An 18495-nucleotide genomic window follows, 5' to 3' on the forward strand; every position below is an offset into this window, starting at 1 on the left:
TTCTAGTTCCTTCTTTCTCTTTCCCCTCTCCTAGCATCTCTTTGACACTCATATCCTTTGAAATTCCAAGACACCCTTCTGATAATCACCAGTCCAGTCAGGTGTGTACCCAGATTTTGTGGAGGAGGGCTAGCAAAATCTATTTAAAGAAGACTGAAAAACCTCAAGTTACATGGCTAGGGACCTTATCAGAAGCTCTGCGGGTTCATTAGCTTTATGAGATTGATTAATTTTATAGTGACCCTTTTCCTATTGCATTCTCTAATTATTAAACTTGCTGAATGTTAATTTCCCATTTATAGTCAGAGCTCTAGTGTTTTTAAAGACTAGGGGTGAGTTCTGTATGCCCTTGGGGAGGGCTTGGACAATACCCCTGAGTGGGGATTGCAGAAAATGCCAAGCTGATCTGAGAAACAGGCTTGCACTTGGGGGAATAAAAGAAATGATGAAGACAAAGAAGGCAACTATCTGAAGACACCTCAGAACTTTGTTTCAGTTGGAAACTGCCATCAGGCTAAGAGGCATGGACCCCACTTGGCAAAGCCTCATTCCCTGGGAACTTCACCCACCTCACACTGCCTCTGGCATTGTGGTGCTCCACACTGGCTGCCCCCTAGGTGGTGGCAGAATGTTGCAAACCCCTGGATTGCTTTTGCTTTTTGGAAAAAGCGCTAAGCATGCCTGAAAGAGTCCTTTCTCTTTTTTTTCTTTTAGCTATTGCAGGTCACTGCTGAAGCCTCCTTGGGCCCCTGGGGAGAAAACCCCATTGCACCAGGCATCAGAGTGGTCAACAGGTAAACTGGGGTTAGATAAACTGGAGAACCCAGCTTAAAGAGCTGTGCTTAGGAAGGAGGCGGGTGCAGGGGCAAAGCCTGCACTGTTGCCCAGGCTTACACCTAGGCAACAGTGCAGGCTTTGCCTATCATGTGTGACACCCTGAGTTCAATCCTCAGCACCACTTAAAAATAAATAAATAAAATACAGGTATTTGTCAAACTACAACTAAAAAATAAATATTAAAAAAGGACAAGTGGTCCCATAATAACTACTCTCATGTGAAAAAGGAGTAACAAGGTAGACAGGTATAGAAGGAAGAGGATCCCCTACTCCAGTGGGCTGCAGAGCCTCAAAGTTGGAAAGAAGCCAGCCTTGAGTTCACAGGCAGCCAATTTCCATTCTCAGCTGCAGGATAACCTATGGTTTGATTTGGGATAATGAATTAAGCCTTTGTAGGAACAGAGGTACATGTCCTGAAGAAGTGCTATGAACTTGGGATATCACATATGTAAAAGAAGCAGAGAGACTGGCATTTCATAATAAGTAAGCCTTTGTGAAATATTTTAACCTTAATCTAATTAATAACTCATAGAAATTGGATTTATTACCATTGCATCCAGCCCAACCAAGGAAGGTGTGAATCTGCAGGGCTCCTTTGTGGGGCTGGCGGCACAGGGCAGTGGATCTGAAATAGAAATGGGTTTCAGAGACCAAGAAAGCAGGAGCAGGCTGTGGGAACGCCCCTGGGAACACATGTGGCCTCCAGCAGGCTCTTCTTCCCTTCTGTACTTTTGCATGCACTGATCTACTGGGACTAGAACCTCATCTGCAGTAGCTTGGGGCTGCCAAGACCTGATAGGTGCTTATACAGAAGTCTCCAATCCTATCCACAAAGGAAGTCATTTCTGTGACTTTAAGGATCCTGCTCAGCAACACTGTGATCCCTTTCCAGGTGGAGCTCTAAGACTGCAGGACTCTGCACCAGCTCCCACAGGAGAAAAAAGATTAGTTTTATTCAACTTTGTGTTTTTGTAGTGCTTTTAAAATTCATCTCGACACATATTTACAACAAACATTGAGGGGTTTAAGTTATATCTTTGTTCATACAAAGTGCATTGGTCACTTCCATCAACTCATCTTCCATCTTCTTCTCACCCTTTCCTAGACTCTAATAATCCCTACTGTACCTTCAAGAAAACTTTGTATTTATAAAGTTACACATTTGAGAGAGAACATGCCATACTTGTAGCTCTTTTCATAACAACTATAAGGTAAGCACTCTGAATATGCTTAATTAATAATAATGCAGAATTGATGACATTGAAGGTAAAAGGATCATTAAACAGAGAGGACTGTGTTCCTATAGGTGTAAATATATACACGCTTCTGATAATTTTTAATAACCAATTTCCGATAACCAGGAAACAGTGGGCCACACCTGTAATCACACCTATTCGGGAGCCTAGGTGGGAGGATTTCAAGTTATAGAAAGCCTGGGAAATCTAGGAAGACCCTCAAAAAGAAAATATCAATAAAGTGGCTCTGGTAGAAGAACGTGAAAATTGCTTTTACATTAGGGAGATGTTTTAAAGGGCCACGATTATACATTTGTCCTTCTTTTGTGTTATGCTTCTAGGGTAGTAGTATGATCACATAAGAATTTGTTGTATTATGTCTCAGGAACTGTTACTTTATTTATATTTCCTTTATCTTCTGCAGTACTGGGAATTGAAGCCAGGTCACTAGAACAAAGCTACATCCCAGGCTTTTTTATTATTTTGAGAGGGGCTCTCCTTCACTTACTCAGCCTGAGCACTAAGTTTCACTCCTTCTGCCTCAGCCTCCCCATTGCTGGGATTATAGCTGTGTGCCACAACTGTGTCTGACTGACCTATGCTGTCTTAAAATCCTAAAACCTACTTTTTAAAAATAACAACTTTGTTCTCATTTCACAGGTTGAACAATGATGACCAGCTGTGGCTTAGAAAATTTAAATAACACTTTAATCTACTAAAGGTTGAGACAAGAATTTAAATCTGAACCATATTTGTTTATTTGATATTTAAACTCTATAGCTTTCTATCTCCCCCTACCTCTCTTTCCCCCTAATTCCTTATAATTTAGGAATTCATCAGTAGAGAAACAAAACAGGTAGCTGAGAATTCCAGTCGAGACTGGAGAATTGATCTCCATCTCTTCTCCTAACAGTACTCTCTACAGAGGACTCGGTTGCAGCATTACATATAGTTTGATTTGGGATAATGAATTAAGCCTTTGTAGAAGCAGAGGTACATGCCCTGAAGAAGCACTGTGAACATGGGATATCACATATACAAAGGAAACAGAGAGTCTACAGTTTCATAATAAGTAAATCTTTGTGAAATATTTTGACCTTAATCTAATTAACAAGTAAGAACAATTGGATTTATTATAATTGCATCCAAGGTGATTGCTTTTCTTTTTTCTTTTTTTTTAATTTGTTCTTCCTAGATATACAGCACAGTAAAGATGCTGTTCTGTACAGTTGAGTAAAGAACTTCTTTTTAACTGAAGTTCATCAGACCCAACCTTGTGAAGCAGTTTTCCTCCAATAGTAAAATCATCACCCACATAATAAACTCTACTTTGAGATTGTGCAAGAATGCCATCAGTAAACACCAAATGCTGAGCAGCCACTCAATCATTTGCCTCCTCTCTCAGCCCTGCCACTGCTTATTCTGTCCTAGGGGCCAAAGTCATGGACCATTCACTCCTGTGTTAAAGGCAAGCTCTGGAATCTGCCGAGATGACATTAATATCCCAGTTGCCTTTGTCACTGATCTTAGAAAAAGGGGCAATAGTCCCTCTTATGTTCTCAGCTGAAAGAGCCCTGGTGGGAAACCTACATTTCCACTGGGAACTGCTCTCTAGGCCATGGGGGCTGCTCTATTGGGCCTACCCTCCACACAGACACTTGCCTAGAGCCCAGGCTGGATAGAACCATCACAACTTTGTCCTGCCTCCCTCCCTGGAACCCTATGCCCATGACACAGAAGAACTCAAATTCAGCCTCAGGAGAGTGCCATGCTGCAAAGCAACCAGATGGTCCCCTGCCCTGGCAGATTTTCTTGGTCAAACCCATGTAGTCCTAGAGACAGGCTCCCCAGAAACATGATGATCTTTAACCCTGGCCCATTACAACTGAGTCCTAGTGATGTGGCACCACATTGCTCCACAGAAAAGTCTTAATTGGGCTTCTCCAGAAATATTCACCATGGCTGGTTTTAGGACTGTCAGCAAAAGAGTTCAATGTAAATAAACTTTCTATTTTCATGTTGCCCTGTTTTACTTGGGCACTAACTGGGAAGTTACCAGCACTCCAGGTGATGGACACCCCCTCACTAGTTTTTAAATAGAGCCTCTTTATTGGTACCTGTAGCTCAGGTACAATGTGTTCCCACAGCACAAGCTGGCAAAGCTGCCTAGGCAAGGGGGCAGGCCCAGAGCCTAGCTTTCTTGGTACAGACACACAGAGAAATGAATAAATTATACTTCTGACACTGATGGACAATATAAAAGTTAATGTAAAATTCAAAATTTATAATTCAACATCAGCAAACAAAGAGCATAAAACTTCTAAGGGGCCACCCCTTAGCAAGTGGCCTTAGGGTACACGGTGGGCTGGGATGGAGTGCAGTGTCCCAAAGCCCTGCAGGGTCATGTTCATACCAAGGCAAGTCCCTTTCCCTTTCGGGGCATCTAGTCTCCCCCTCCTACATTATGGGCTGGGAACGGAGGCCACTGCCTTTTGGAGGGGAGAAAGTTGATTGGAGGGCAGGAAGCAGAGGGGCTGGGTGGGGCAGGCATAAGGGATTTTGGTCACAACTGGCCAGCCCAGCGCCTGCTTAGACAGCCATCCCCGAACCAGGCAACTAATAGGAGATCACAGGGCTTGCATCCACCCCTGGTATTCACCAAAGCCCAGGCAGGACAGGATGCAGGACAAAGGGGACCCTGCCCCCAGCACTACCTACCAGCCAAAGAGGCACAGCTAAAGCTGCTTCAGTCTCCAAATAAATTATGGAAATAAATTTCAGTCTTCACAGTCCAGAGGATCTAGCCAACCCATGGGTCTAGGGCTCAGAGGGGCATGAGAAGCCTGAAGAGGCTGATTCGCCCCGTTTCACTGTCCTTGGGCTAAGGAATATCATACAGAGACTGAAAAGAGGTCTGCGAAGCTCCGGGAGAGCCATGTCTTCTCTTCCTGGCACATGCTGTGGAGGTGGAAGAGCACTGTGTGGGTGTGGGGGGCCAGGCCACTGAAAGGGGGAAGCCCCTCCCCCTCTCTTCAGCATACAAAATTTATTTATTTATTTATTTATTTATTTAATAAATAAATAAATTCAGAGTGTTTCGTGGAAACCAAGAGGGCCCATACTTGTGGCTGAGCCAGCCAATAGGAAACTTGTTACATACAGACCTTGGGGAGCCCCCAAATCACAAAAAAAGCAGCAACACGGCTCTTGAGGCAGGGAAAAGTTACCCTAGTCCTCACAGCTGCACAGGCTCTACCAGAGAGACTGAGGCAGTGTCCTCAAACTGGCTGTCGATGAAGGGGGTCGAGGTGATGGCAACTGGTTCAGACAAGCCCATGAGGGACTCCAAGAAGCAAATGCTGCCATCCCCCGGTGGAGAGAGGCCAGGCAAGGGGCCATGGGATGCCTCAAAGTTGTCCAGGCTGCCAGGCGCCTTCTGAGAGGTATAGTGAGGCCCCAAACTAAAATCTGGCAAAGACTGGAGTAGCTCAAAGGAGTCACAGGAAGATAGGCTGAGGTCCACTGAGTTGCTCTGGTGGATGTTCACACTGGGTGGCAATGAGGTGCCAGGGAGGCTACTTTCTCTGAACCCTTCAAAGCCACCATTTAGGAAGTAGCTAGCATCCAGGTTGGCATTTCATCCAGGTGCCTGGCACAAAGCTAGAGCCAGAGTAGTTGTGGGTCCAGCTGACCAGGCCATTGGGGTCACCAGTAAAGATGTCAGTTGGGTAAAAGCAGCTGAGGTTGTCCAGGTTCCCCACACCCCCTCCTCTTCCTCCTCCTCTCTAGCCCCCAACCCACTTGCTGGCTTCATGAAAGAAGATTGGAATAGTGAAAAACCTATAGGGAGTTTTAACTTAAAGAGACAGGACTCTAATTACCTTTAAAACAAGCTCCAGGATGGCTCCTCCCAGCCCCAGCCTCAAGCCACTGAATGTGGTAGTGAGTTTTACTGAAGAGGAGAGGGAGAGAGGGAGAGGGAGAGAGGGAGAGCCTGGGGAGCAGGCAGGAGAGATGCAGTCAGAGGAGGTGGAGGAGCAGAGAGAGGGAGACAGGGAGAGAGGGAACATGCCAGGGAGTGGAATTTTATTGGGGAACAAAACATTCTGGGGAAAATCTTATCCAATGAAGATTAAGGGAGGCAGCATCCCAAGGTCAGGGGCAACCATTGGGTCTTTGGGGCAGTGACCAGACTCACCTCTGCAGGGACAAGCCCTCAGACCTGGAGAAGGGTGGGGAAAGCTCTGACACAGCTGTGTCTAAGCACCTCTCACCCAGCCAGGGAGGTAACTCAAATCTCGAGCAAGGATGGCCTCCCACACTCCTCCCCACCAAGGTCAGAGTTACTGAAACTCAGGATCCCTGCCAGGCTGTCATCATCCATGCTTGGCTGGAAGCCAGGGCCAGGCAGGCCTGGGTGGGTCGAGTGGTCTGGGGCCTCACTAGCGCCTGATGAGGAAGATGTCATGGAAGACTCAGTCATGTCACTGCTGCAGCTATTGTTTCCCAGCTCACTGCTTGCTGGGGGGTTGGCCAGCTGCAAAGAGAACACCATGTCCTGCTCGCTGGGGGTGGGGTGGGCTGCCCTGTGCTGGGGCCTCCAGGTCCCCAAGGCTCTAGGCGCCCTACTCCAGCTGCAGGCGCTGTGGATGACATGGGTCTGCACACGCGCCTCATTAAATTCCACAAGGCCATTGGAGTTCTCACAGCCCTCCTTACAGCAGCCACAGGGGAACCCTGTGTGGTCCATCTGGCACTTGATACCCGCCAAGCTGCAGCTGCAGGTCTCAGGGTCACAGATCCTATCACAGGGACAGCCACAGTCCTCAGGGGATTGGCTCAGCGCCTGCAATTCCTGCTTCTCCTCGCGGTGGATCCTTCACACACCTGAGCCTGCAGCGGAGCTGCACAAGGAGAAGTGGTGGCAGGCGCTGTGGCGAGGGGCCACGCCCAGAGTTCAGCCACCACGGCTGGGCACACTGTGAAGCCCTGGCACCGCGGGAAGATGAAGACAGTGATGCCAGTGGAGGCAACACGGCACGGGCGCTCCCAGGAGCCCGCTTCAAAATGGACCCAGGGGTAAAACCTTGGGAGCCACAGAAGCCCCGTTCAGGTAGGGGCATCTGACCCCAGGGGCTCTCTTCACCTGAGACTGAAGAGCCTGGGGAGCAGGCAGGAGAGACGCAGTCAGAGGAGGTGGAGGAGCAGAGCGAGGAGGAGTCGTCCTCCAGGTGGTCAAACGTCCTCTTCAGCAGCCCAGTCAGGGTTGCAGAGGTGCTCTAGGGGCTGGCGACAGACTGCCTGAGAGCACCGACGCGACCCTCGTCCCAGCCCAGCTAGCTCCTCCCGCCGCGACTCTCTGGGCTCCACAGCGCAGCCTTGGGTCAAGCCGCCCCTCGCTCTGTGCCTCTGGCAGCGGCGGTGGCGGCGGGAGACTTAGAATGCCTTCTTGATTGCTGCTGTCTTCATTGAAGATATCCGACTCTTGCTTCTTCACTCCTCCAAAGTGGGCTCTGAAAGTGATTGTTCAGGGAGTTTCGGGAAGCTTCTGTTCAGACTAGGAGAGCACTGTTGATCTCTCTTGTTTGGGGGCTTCAGCCACTTATGCAGCTACTGGTTGCTCCAGCTCTACAGCCTGCAGATGGCCTTGGGCACTATCCAGCTCTGGTTAAGTAAGCCAATCTAATCAATCCCCTTTTTATAATCATACTTCCTGTTGATTCTGTTCCTCTCCTACTACACCTTCCTGGTCACTGTTTCTGCTTCATCCCATAAATTTTGGTATAGTGTGTTCCCATTGTTATTAGTTATCTATGTATTTTCTTTTTTCTCTTGTGCTTTTTTGCTTGATGCGATTTTTTTTTTCTTTCTACAAATTTGTGAATTTTCACTTCGCTTTTTATTACAGATTTCTAGCTTCATCCTAATGGGTCTTTATAAGATACTGACAATTATCTTTAAAGTATTTTTTACAAAGTCTCCATGATGGGCCATAAATATCTTTCATGAAGAATTATGGCCTAATTTACTCCAACAAGCCCCAGTCCTCCTATAATCATACTGGAAATTTGTTTCTCAAGTTCTGAATTAAATGCAGTGGAGTTTGAGGTGAGAGATCAATGAAAATATAGCACCAGATTTAAAACCAGAAACTTATTTCCCATTTTTAAATTGCTTTCTGGAAGTATTCCTAGTTAAAAGTATTCAATCATGCAGGCAGAGTTCAGGAAGGAAAAGGGTTACAAACACACCATGTTGTGATTATCTAGGTATTTTGCTGACAATTCCACTAAAGCCAGAAGCCACAGCTCACAGGAGATAGACACTGATAAATGAGCCAGTGTTAAATCTAATAACAACACAACCCTGTAGTAAGTGTTGGACTCAGGCTGCTCGCTAGCATATGAAAAACTGATTCATAACTGAATGTGAGATCATCCTTGCATGTGCTATCATTTAATCCTTTTTGGGAATAAGTCTGTTATCTTAGTGTATCAAGTCAGAAAATGTGCTCACAGAAGTTAGTTAAAATTTACCAAAAATACTACAACAGTCACCCCAAGTCTTAATCTTTCAATTTGGTTTCTGGGGCTTCTTTTTGTGTATGTGTGTGGGGTGGATTTCTCCCCATATGATTCTGTTGCTGGGAAAGGCTGAGAACACCACTCCAAAAATAATATAGTGAGTTCTGAGTCTCTACTCCCACCATGTTTCCCAACTTTTTACTTTTTTTAATATTTATTTTTTAGTTGTAGTTGGACACAATATCTCTATTTTATTTTTTTGTGGTGCTAAGGATCCAACCCAGGGCCTCGAACGTGTTAGGCGAGCACCCTACCGCTGAGCCACAATCCCAGCCCCCAACTTTTTACTTTTATATCATGGGTTTCCTATGTTCTTTTTCCCAGAAGTTCTTACAACTCTCCTACAAGGTTAGCTTCTCTTCCTATGTTCTCAAACCATCCAGGTTGGAGACAGGCCTGGAGCCTAGACAACACAAGTCCCTGACTGCCTCCCCTACTCCAGCCCCACTCATCCTGAGTAGGCTTAATTAAGACCCCCCCACACACACACACACATACACACCAGTCAGGATGACCAAGGACTGGGAGAGCTCAGCAGATTCCAGCTCTCAACTTGCTCTTTCATGTCAGCTCACTCCCCAGTCTTTTCCTTGGTAAAGAATACAAAGCTGCTGCAGCTGGGTTCCAATTAATAGAACTACAGATGTAATGACCTCATTTAACTCCAGGGCCTCACCTCATTTCCAGGTTCCTTTATTCTTTCCTTGAATTTGTGTTAGAAATGAGATACTGAATGGGGAGCCAGGTGGTGTAATATACAACAAGAATCCTTGGAATATCATCCACTGCTTCCAATGGAGCCATCAGAAACAAAGACACTAATCCCTTCCAGAAAATAAATAATACTTAAAGGGATGATGGTGGATGAGGGAGTAGCAGCCTGAAGGCAGAACTCTGTGTGTGGTGTTATTCCATGCTTTTTGAGCAGTTAGCACAGTTGGGTTATATTACTTGTTAGTGTGTGTGAACGAAGGGATATAGATGATTCTGATAAGTGAACTGAAAGGCTCATTTTTGGCCCTCAGCTATTTGAAAAGCACATGGTAGACTGGCCATGCTGAACATTTTGGTTTTACCTGTTTGTGTCATAAGATTGCTGATACAAAAAGACAAGAATTAGACATATTCCTTAAAAAGAAGTGAAAATATACAGATGTGAATTATGTAGAAGAAATTGATATGGATGGGCACAGTGGCACACCAGCTTGTTATTCTAGCTGTTGGAAAGAATGAGGCAGAATCATGGCAAGTTCCAGACCAGCCTGGGAAACTTAGGACTTGCCTCAAAATTAAAAGGGGCAGGGACTAGATATGTAGCTCAGTGGTAGAGCACCACTGAGTCCAATTCCAATACTACAAATACATATAAATGACAAGTGGTCCAGGGCTAGGCGTGTGGCTCAGTGGTAGAGCACTTGCTTAGCATGTTCCAGGCCCTGGGTTCATTCCTCAGCACCACGTAAAAATAAATAAGTAAAATAAAGTTATTGTGTTAAAATACAACTAAATAATCAATATTAAAAGAAAAAAGGACAAAGGGTCCCAAAATAATTCCCAGTAGCAAAAAGGTAACTACTCTCAATTGAAAAAGGAGTAACAAGGTAGACGGGTAGAGAAGAAAGAAGGTCCCCTGTGGAAACTCCAGTGGGCTGCAGAGCTTCAAAGTTGGAAAGAAGCCAGCCTTGAGTTCACAGTTGATTTGGGATAATGAATTAAGCCTTTGTAGGAGGAGAGGTACATGCCCTGAAGAAGTGCTATGAACATGGGATATCACATATGTAAAAGAAGCAGAGACTGGCATTTCATAATAAGTAAGCCTTTGTGAAACATTTTAACCTTAATCTAATTAATAACTGATAACAATTGGATTTATTGTAATTGTACCCAGCCCAGCCAAGAAAGGTGTGAATCTGCAGGGCCTTTGTGGGGCTGGTGGCACAGGGTAGTAGATCTGAAACAGAAATGGGTTTCAGAGACCAAGAAAGCAGGAGCAGGCTGTGGGACCACCCCAGGGGGGCACATGTGGCCTCCAGCAGGCTCTTCTTCCCTTCTGTACTTTTGAATGCACTGATCTACTGGGACTAGGACCTCATCTGCAGTAGCTTGGGGCTGCCAAGTCCTGATAGGTGCTTATACAGAAGTCTCCAATCCTATCCATAAAGGAAGTCATTTCTGTGACTTTAAGGATCCTGCTCAGCAACACTCAGGTATGTGGATTGGGTCCTTGCCTGCTCCAGCTTTCCCAAGGTGGGGAATTTTCCCTCACACTGTGGTCCCTTTCTAGATAGAACTCTAGGACTGAAGAATTCTGTGCCAGCTCCCACAGAAGAGAAAAAATTAGTTTTATTCATCTTTTTTTTTAAAGAGAGAGTGAGACAGTTAGAGAGAGAGAGAGAGAATTTTTAATATTTATTTTTTAGTTCTCAGCGGACACAACATCTTTGTTGGTATGTGGTGCTGAGGATCGAACCCGGGTCGCATGCATGCCAGGCAAGCGCGCTACCGCTTGAGCCACATCCCCAGCCCTTATTCATCTTTTTTTGAGGTGCTTTTAAAATTCATTTATTGACACATATTTACAACAAACATTGAAGAGGTTCATGTTATATCCTTGTTCATACAGATGTATTGGTCACTTGCATCCACTCTATTTCAACTTCTCACCACTTCCTAGATGCTAGTAATCCCTACTCTACATTTAAGTAAACTTTTTGTTTATAAAGTTCCACATTTGAGAGAGAACATGCCATACTGTAGCTCTTTTCATAACAAGCACTCTGTATATTCTTATGTGAATGATAATGCAGATTTGATGACATTGAAGGTAAAAGGATCATTAAACAGAGGAACCTGTGTTCCTATAATATGTAAATATATATATATGCTTCTGATAATTTTTTAATAACCAATTTCTGCTAATAACCAGGCAACAGTGGGCCACACCTGTAATCACACCTATTCGGGAGCCTGAGGTGGGAAGATTTCAAGTTGTAGAAAGCCTAGGAAATTTAGGAAGACCCTGTCTCAAAAACAAAATACCAATAAAGGTAAAAGAACATGAAAAATTCTTTTACATTAGGGAGATTTTTAAAGGGCCACAGTTTTGCGTTTGACCTTAATTGAGGTTATGCTTCTAGAGTTATTATATGATTACGTAAGGATGATTAAACCTTTACAAAGTTTATTTGTTGTATTATGTCTCAGGAACTGTTGTTACTTTGCTCATATTTCCTTTTTTCTTTTTCAGCACTGGGGATTGAAGCCAGGTCACTAGGACAAAGCTACATCCCCAGGCTTTTTACCATTTTGAGAGAGGATCTCCTTCAATTGCTCACCTGACCACAAACTTTCATTCCTTCTACCTCAGCCTCCTAGTTGCTGGGATTACAGTTGCGTGACACAACTATGCTGGACTCACCTGTGGTTTCTTAAAATCCTAAAACATAATTTTTAAAATTTACAATTTTGTTCTCACTCCACAGATTGAACAATGTCCACGAGCTGTGGCTTAGAAAACTTAAATGACACTTCATTCTATTAAAGGAGACAAGAATTTAAATATGAACCATATTTGTTTATTTGATATTTAAACTCTATAGCTTTCCATCTCCCCCCACCTCTCTCTTCTATTTAGTCCTTAAAATTTAGGAATTCATTAGTAGAGAAACAAAACAAGTAGCTGAGAATTCCAGTCAAAACTGGAGAATTGATCTCCATCTTCTCTCCAAACAGTCTTCTCTAGGGAGGACTCAGTTGCAACTTTACCTATGGTTTGATTTGGGATAATGAATTAAGCCTTTGTAGAAGCAGAGGTATATGCCATGAAGAAGTACTGAGAACATGGGCTATCACATTCACAAAGGAAACAGAGAGTCTGGCATTTCATAATAAGTAAACCTTTGTGAAATATTTTGATCTTAATCTAATTAACAAGTGAAAACAATTGGATTTATTATACTTGCATCCAAGATGATTGCTTTTCTTTTTTTATTTGTTCTTCCTACATATACAGGACAGTATTGTGAAGATGCTTGCTTTTCAAATGAAGTTCATCAGTCCCAATTATCTGAAACAGTTTGCCTCCAAGAGTCCCATCACCACCCAACATAATGAACTCTACTTTGAGATTTTGGAAGAGTTCCATCAGTAAACACCAAATGCTGAGCAGTCACTCTATCCTTTGCCTCCTCTCTCAGCCCTGCCATTGCTTCTTCTGATCTAGAGGCCAAAGTCATGGACCATTCACTCCTGTGCAAAGCAGGCTCTGGATTCTGCAGAGATGACACTAAGATCTCAGTTGCCTTTGACACCAATATCAGAAGATTATGGGCCAAGGGAACTACTGTTCTGTATTCAGCTGAAAGGACTCCTGGTAGGATAGCCTACATTTCCACTGGGAACTCCTCTCTAGGTTATGGGGGCTGCTATATTGGGCCTACCCTCCACACAGACACTTGCCTAGAGCCCACCCACCATAGAACCATCACAACTTTGTCCTGCCTCCCTGCGTGGAGTTCTATGCCCATTGCACAGAAGAACTCAAATTCAGCCTCAGAAGAGTGCCATGCTGCAAAGCAACCAGGCAGTCGCCTGCCCTGGTAGTTTCTCTTGGTCAAATCCATGTAGTTTTGGAGACAGGCTGCCCAGAAACATGTAGACTTTTAACCCTGGCCCATGACCACTGAATCCTAGGAGTACCAAGTGTTCAGATTGGTAGATTTTATTTCAACTTCTGTTCCAGAAAAATGTAAGACATATCACTTACCAAAGTCTTCTTGTATGGGATGGCAGGAATTCCTTAGGTGGAAAGTATATCTCTTTGGACAGTATTTTTATTCTACATCTATCTAAGAAAGGAACTGGAGTCTTCAGTTTCTAAGACCTCCACACAGATGTCCCTGTCCAGCAGAGCCTCTTCCAGACACTGGCCACTGTCAGACTGGTGTCACTCAGATCCAGTTTAATACCCACCAGGGAGAGGTGGTCCTGGAAGGCAGAATGTCTGCCTCTGGTCCCAGGATCCCTGTGGTAATACAGTTAACATGTATAGAAAATGTACAAATATCTCTATTTAAATAATGTATTTCTTTTTAAAAAAATAAATTTTTATAGTTGAGATGAACAGCATGCCTTTATTTATTTATTTTTATGTGGTTCTGAGGATCAAACCCAGTGCCTCACAGGTGCTAGGCAAGTGCTCTGCCACTGAGCTAAGCCCCAGCCCTAAATAATGTATTTCTTGATGGAAAGGCTAATAAAAAAGAAAAACTGTAAAATATGAAGATGAAATTTTAAAAAACTTTTTAAAATCTGTATGTTTATTTTCAAATAAAAATTATGTGAAATTAACCTGATAAAGACCTCTTATAAGCAAAAAGATTTTAAATACTTTTTATGGAGAATATGTATTTTTTAAATATTATTTTTCTGTAGTATATGGACATAACACCTTTATTTATTTCTGTTTATGTAGTGCTGAGGATCAAATCCAGGGCCCATCACATGCTAGGTGAGTGCTGTACCACTGAGTCACAACGCTAGCCCAAGAGGAAATGTATTACTTATGGATGAAATCTAAGTCCATTTTTCTGGGGTTTTTAAAATTAAAAGACATTATAATAAGCTCAAAGGCAAGAAGTGAAATGTAATGGCACTATTGTTTTCCTTCTATCTTTAGGAACAGATACTGAACACACACAGTTTAAGCACAAGGGAGAAAGATAACTAACAATCTGATCAAAAAGCAAAGGCAAATTTCAGATTGAAGAGAGAATTTCTCTCAAAATCACAGAGCAACTGGCCCATAGAAAAAGACTTTCAGAAATCAGAAAAAATCAGAGCAGGTAGCCATCAGCACCAGAGCAAACCTCTCCAGAGCCACAAAGCCCCTGGCATATGTCAGAATCTGGGTTATTCCAAGTGTTTGTGGGAATGTGTGCATGCAATACTGCACACCATTATTGTTGGAAAGTAAATGCTATGTTCACTCTAAATATCAATGTGGCAATGCTCAATAAAACTCAGGTTATACTCTTTTAAAGGAACAATTGTATTTATGGGCACCTACCCTAGAGAAATTCTCCCACAGCTTCATATGTGTAGTGATGAGGGATAGCAGCAATATGAATGTCCATTGCAGGACAGTGGAGATGTAGGGTGTGCTAAGGCACATCAGAGACTACCATGTCAGAGTTTGAAGCAGCAGATGAAATGGACATAAAAAGATCTTAATAACTTGCAAATGGGTCTTTGAGTGCAGGTTAGTGTAGAGTGCTTGCCTGGCATGCTTGAAGCCCTGGGGTCAATACCCAATGCTAAAAAAAAAAAAAAAAAAAAAAGGAAATATTAAAAATTCCATCACACCTGGCAAATTACACATTTAAATAAACTAGAAATAGGAAGAATTTAAATGAAAACAGGGAGAGTAGATAAAGGGAAGCAACTCAAGATAGAATATGCATATTTACATTAAAATGTTTAGGCTCCTGAGAAAAACTATGGATAAAGCATGACATTAATTCCATTCATTTGCCCTTTAGAAAGGAAAATCAGAGGAAATTTAGATATTTTTGATGCAGGAAATGTAGACATAGATTAGAAAAATTACAATTCTAAATAGCCATAGGACTTTCCTTTTCTCAACATAACCTGCTCCCATACTTAGCTCTGTATGCTCTAAAACTTAGCTTCTCTATCCAACTCCAGGATGAATTAGCTTATGGTCTTGAAAGTATGATCCAGCACTACTGAGTCTGGTCTCTAAAACCAGGCAATCCATATGGGGAGAATTAGCTGGGTGCACTGAGCCATTCAGGCAATCCCAGCCAATGAAGAGACTGAGGGAAGATAAACATGTTTGAGGCCATTCTAGGCAACATTCCCTACCTTGGCCTGGTAGGGAAGCTGAAGCTATGGCAGTCTGTCAGCCTCAAGATTGCTGACTCCCAGGATGGTATGTCTAGAGCCCCACATGCCACCAGGCCTGAACCCAGGATAATTTTCCTGCACTGAGCCACTACTCTTGCCAGTGCCTCCAGAGCTGCAGAGACGTGAATTTTCCAGTAAGCCAACAGCCTCACTGGGCTTACACAGAGCAGGAGCTGTCTTTGGGAAACAGGTTGAGAAACTGATGTGACTCCATTTTTTAAAAACCAGCAGAGCCTGTCCAAAGAGGGAGGGGTGACCCTTATCCTTGGAAAACCCATTCCTAGGCACAGAAGCAACCCTGCTGAGTCATTTGTCTGTACCAGATATCCTTGACTCAGCAAATGCAAGTTCCTGAAAAGACCAAAAAATGCCTGAGGCCTAATTTCATACCATTGCAACAACCCAAGTGAGACAGGGAAGATATCTGAAATACCAGGCAACTCTCCCAGTAGTTTCTTGATGGATAATGTGATTAGGCAACCCTGCAGTTTAGCCTATACACTCTTGCAACCCCTGGAGGCCTAAATCAGTTCAAAGGTATCCACCACTTGAACTAACCAATCATCCTTACCCAACTTGTTCCCACCAAAGAATGTGCTAATCAATGTTAAGTGTTGTCTGGGGGCTGGGATTGTGGCTCAGCAGTAGAGCACTCCCCTAGCAGGGGCAGGATCTGGGTTCCATTCTCAGCACCACATAAAAATAAAGGCATTGTGTTGTGTCCATCTTCACCTAAAAAATAAATATATATAAAAAAGTTTTTGTTTTAGTTTATCGTGGTGTCAAACGATTTGCTGTGTGATGTTGTGATGCATAGAGTATCCCCCAAAAGCCTATAAATCCTCATTGAGCTAAGGGCGCGGACTCACTCCTAGAGACCACTGTTTCAGAAATGGTTTTGAGTCCAGGCTCGAGCTGTAAATAAAGACTCTTGTGTGATTTCATGGGATTCGGCTCCTGGAGGTCTATTGGGATCCCATGAATCTATCATAACAAGGTGGTGTACTAACAGAATATGTTGTTACACAGGAGCAGGGAGTTGAGAAGAACCAGCATGGAGTTCAAGACCATCCAGCAGCCAATGGCTGAAACCTCTCAGAAGCTCCAATCACCTCAAGAAGAGGCAAGCACTATGGTCGGTGGGGCCCAAAGGGCTCTGAATCTCCCAGAAGGTGCCAGTGCCTGGGCCATTGGACAGACACACACTCGAGCTGTCTCCTGGAGCCCAGGTCCTCCTGGGAAGCTGATGAAAACTGAGGCTTACATCACAGAGGAAACTAGAAGGGGGGAAAAAAACAGTCTTGAGGATGCCTTGCACTACAATGTCCTTCATCCAATGCCCTGGAAGAAGCCAGAAAACTCCAGTGGAGACCCTCATACTGTCCTTGTGAACTCCTGCACTGGGACTGTGCCTGGCAGGCCTAGGAGGCTTGAAGTCTTGGCTGTGGTGGTCATCTCTTATTTTGTTCTTTCTCTCCTGAATGATTTAAAGGTTCGTGAATAAGAAAAACTCTTCAGTTACTAATATGGCATTATGTAAAAATGTGGATGTGTAATCGATGTGATTCTGCAATCTGTATTTGGGGTAAAAATGGGAGTTCATAACCCACTTGAATCTAATGTATGAAATATGATATGTCAAGAGCTCTGTAATGTTGTGAACAACCAATAAAAAAAAGGTGAAAAAAAAGAAATCTCTTTCTGTAATTAATTTGTTAAGGAACTCTTCTTTTAGATGGACTGAGAATTCTCACAGTTTCTAATCCAATTGAGTTTTTCATGATGAAGAAAGCCATTCCTTGATTCACTGCTTGTCTATTGATATTGAGGGGGTGAGTCAGGGTTGGAAGCTGTATAGGTGGGTCTGGGGCAAGAAGAAGAAAATTACCCAAGTCAGAGCTGTGGGCTGAACCCCAGGGCATCTCTGGAGTTATAAGGGTAGTGTGCTAACAGAATGTGTAGTTGGGTAGCTACTTGCTGGTGTTTCTTCAAAACTGACCTTCAGAAGAGGGGAGAGAATCAGCATCAAACAGTATTCTTTAAATGGTCTACAGTTACTTTTATTAATTAAGAAAGGACACCAAAATGAAATCTCTAGTCTTGGGCCTTCTGAATTGATAATCATGAGATCCAAGAAATCAGCTCTAGGTCAGATATGTCCAGGAAGTTACAGAATTCTGCACAGGTCGGCTGTGTCCAGTGTAAGTGACTTCATAGATTGTACTTCAACATCCACTGTCGCAGTCCGGCTGCAGCAAAATACCTGGCAAAATAACTAGCTTGATCTGAAGTTTTGTCCGGTTCTTAGCAACACTGGAAATTCTTCCACCTTTGTTTTTCCTGGCACTGGGATGAAGGCAGGAATTCCGGATAGCTAAAGAAAATCCTGTAGTATTCCAGCAGGTGCTAAGAAAACAACCTTCTGAACAATTTAGTACATTATCTCAAGCTTTTTTACATTTGAAATAAGCCTTAATAGTGCTCATTACTCATTAGCTTTCAGGTGTGGGAGAACCATTGTAGTTACTGGCCTTGGAAATGGTCAAACTTCAGGGACGAATCAGGCTGTCTTCAGCCTGTAGCATCCCAGACAGCCCCAGGTGGCCCAGGGGAGTGTCCTGGACTCAAACTGCTTCTAGGCACAGGGAGCAAGAGCCTGGGAGACTGTGCCTCCAGGTCAGGTTTGGATTTGGGCTCTCCTAGTGGCATCCCGCTCCCTGGGTGGGGGGGCAGAGCTGGCTGCCACCATTTGGAAAGTCCTTGCTGCTCCATGACCGGCTTGGGCACGTGGCAGCCACCACGTTGATTCATGCACCCTCTGGTAAGGAAAAGTATTCAGTAATAGTCTTTTGCTGTAACTTTTTTTCTGATAATCCTTCTTCTTCTGAATTTTCTTCTTTTTGACTGGAGTT

General features: G+C 43.7%; 1 pseudogene; it reads right to left on the reverse strand.

Annotated features, from left to right (window-relative positions):
* Positions 1 to 3777: 3777 nt before the first annotated feature.
* Positions 3778 to 18495, reverse strand: part of LOC144374554 (cysteine/serine-rich nuclear protein 1-like) — a 39518-nt pseudogene continuing 24800 nt past the window's right edge.

The sequence above is a fragment of the Ictidomys tridecemlineatus genome, unplaced genomic scaffold (genome assembly GCF_052094955.1).
Source record: "Ictidomys tridecemlineatus isolate mIctTri1 unplaced genomic scaffold, mIctTri1.hap1 Scaffold_746, whole genome shotgun sequence".
NCBI classification, from domain to species: domain Eukaryota; kingdom Metazoa; phylum Chordata; class Mammalia; order Rodentia; family Sciuridae; genus Ictidomys; species Ictidomys tridecemlineatus.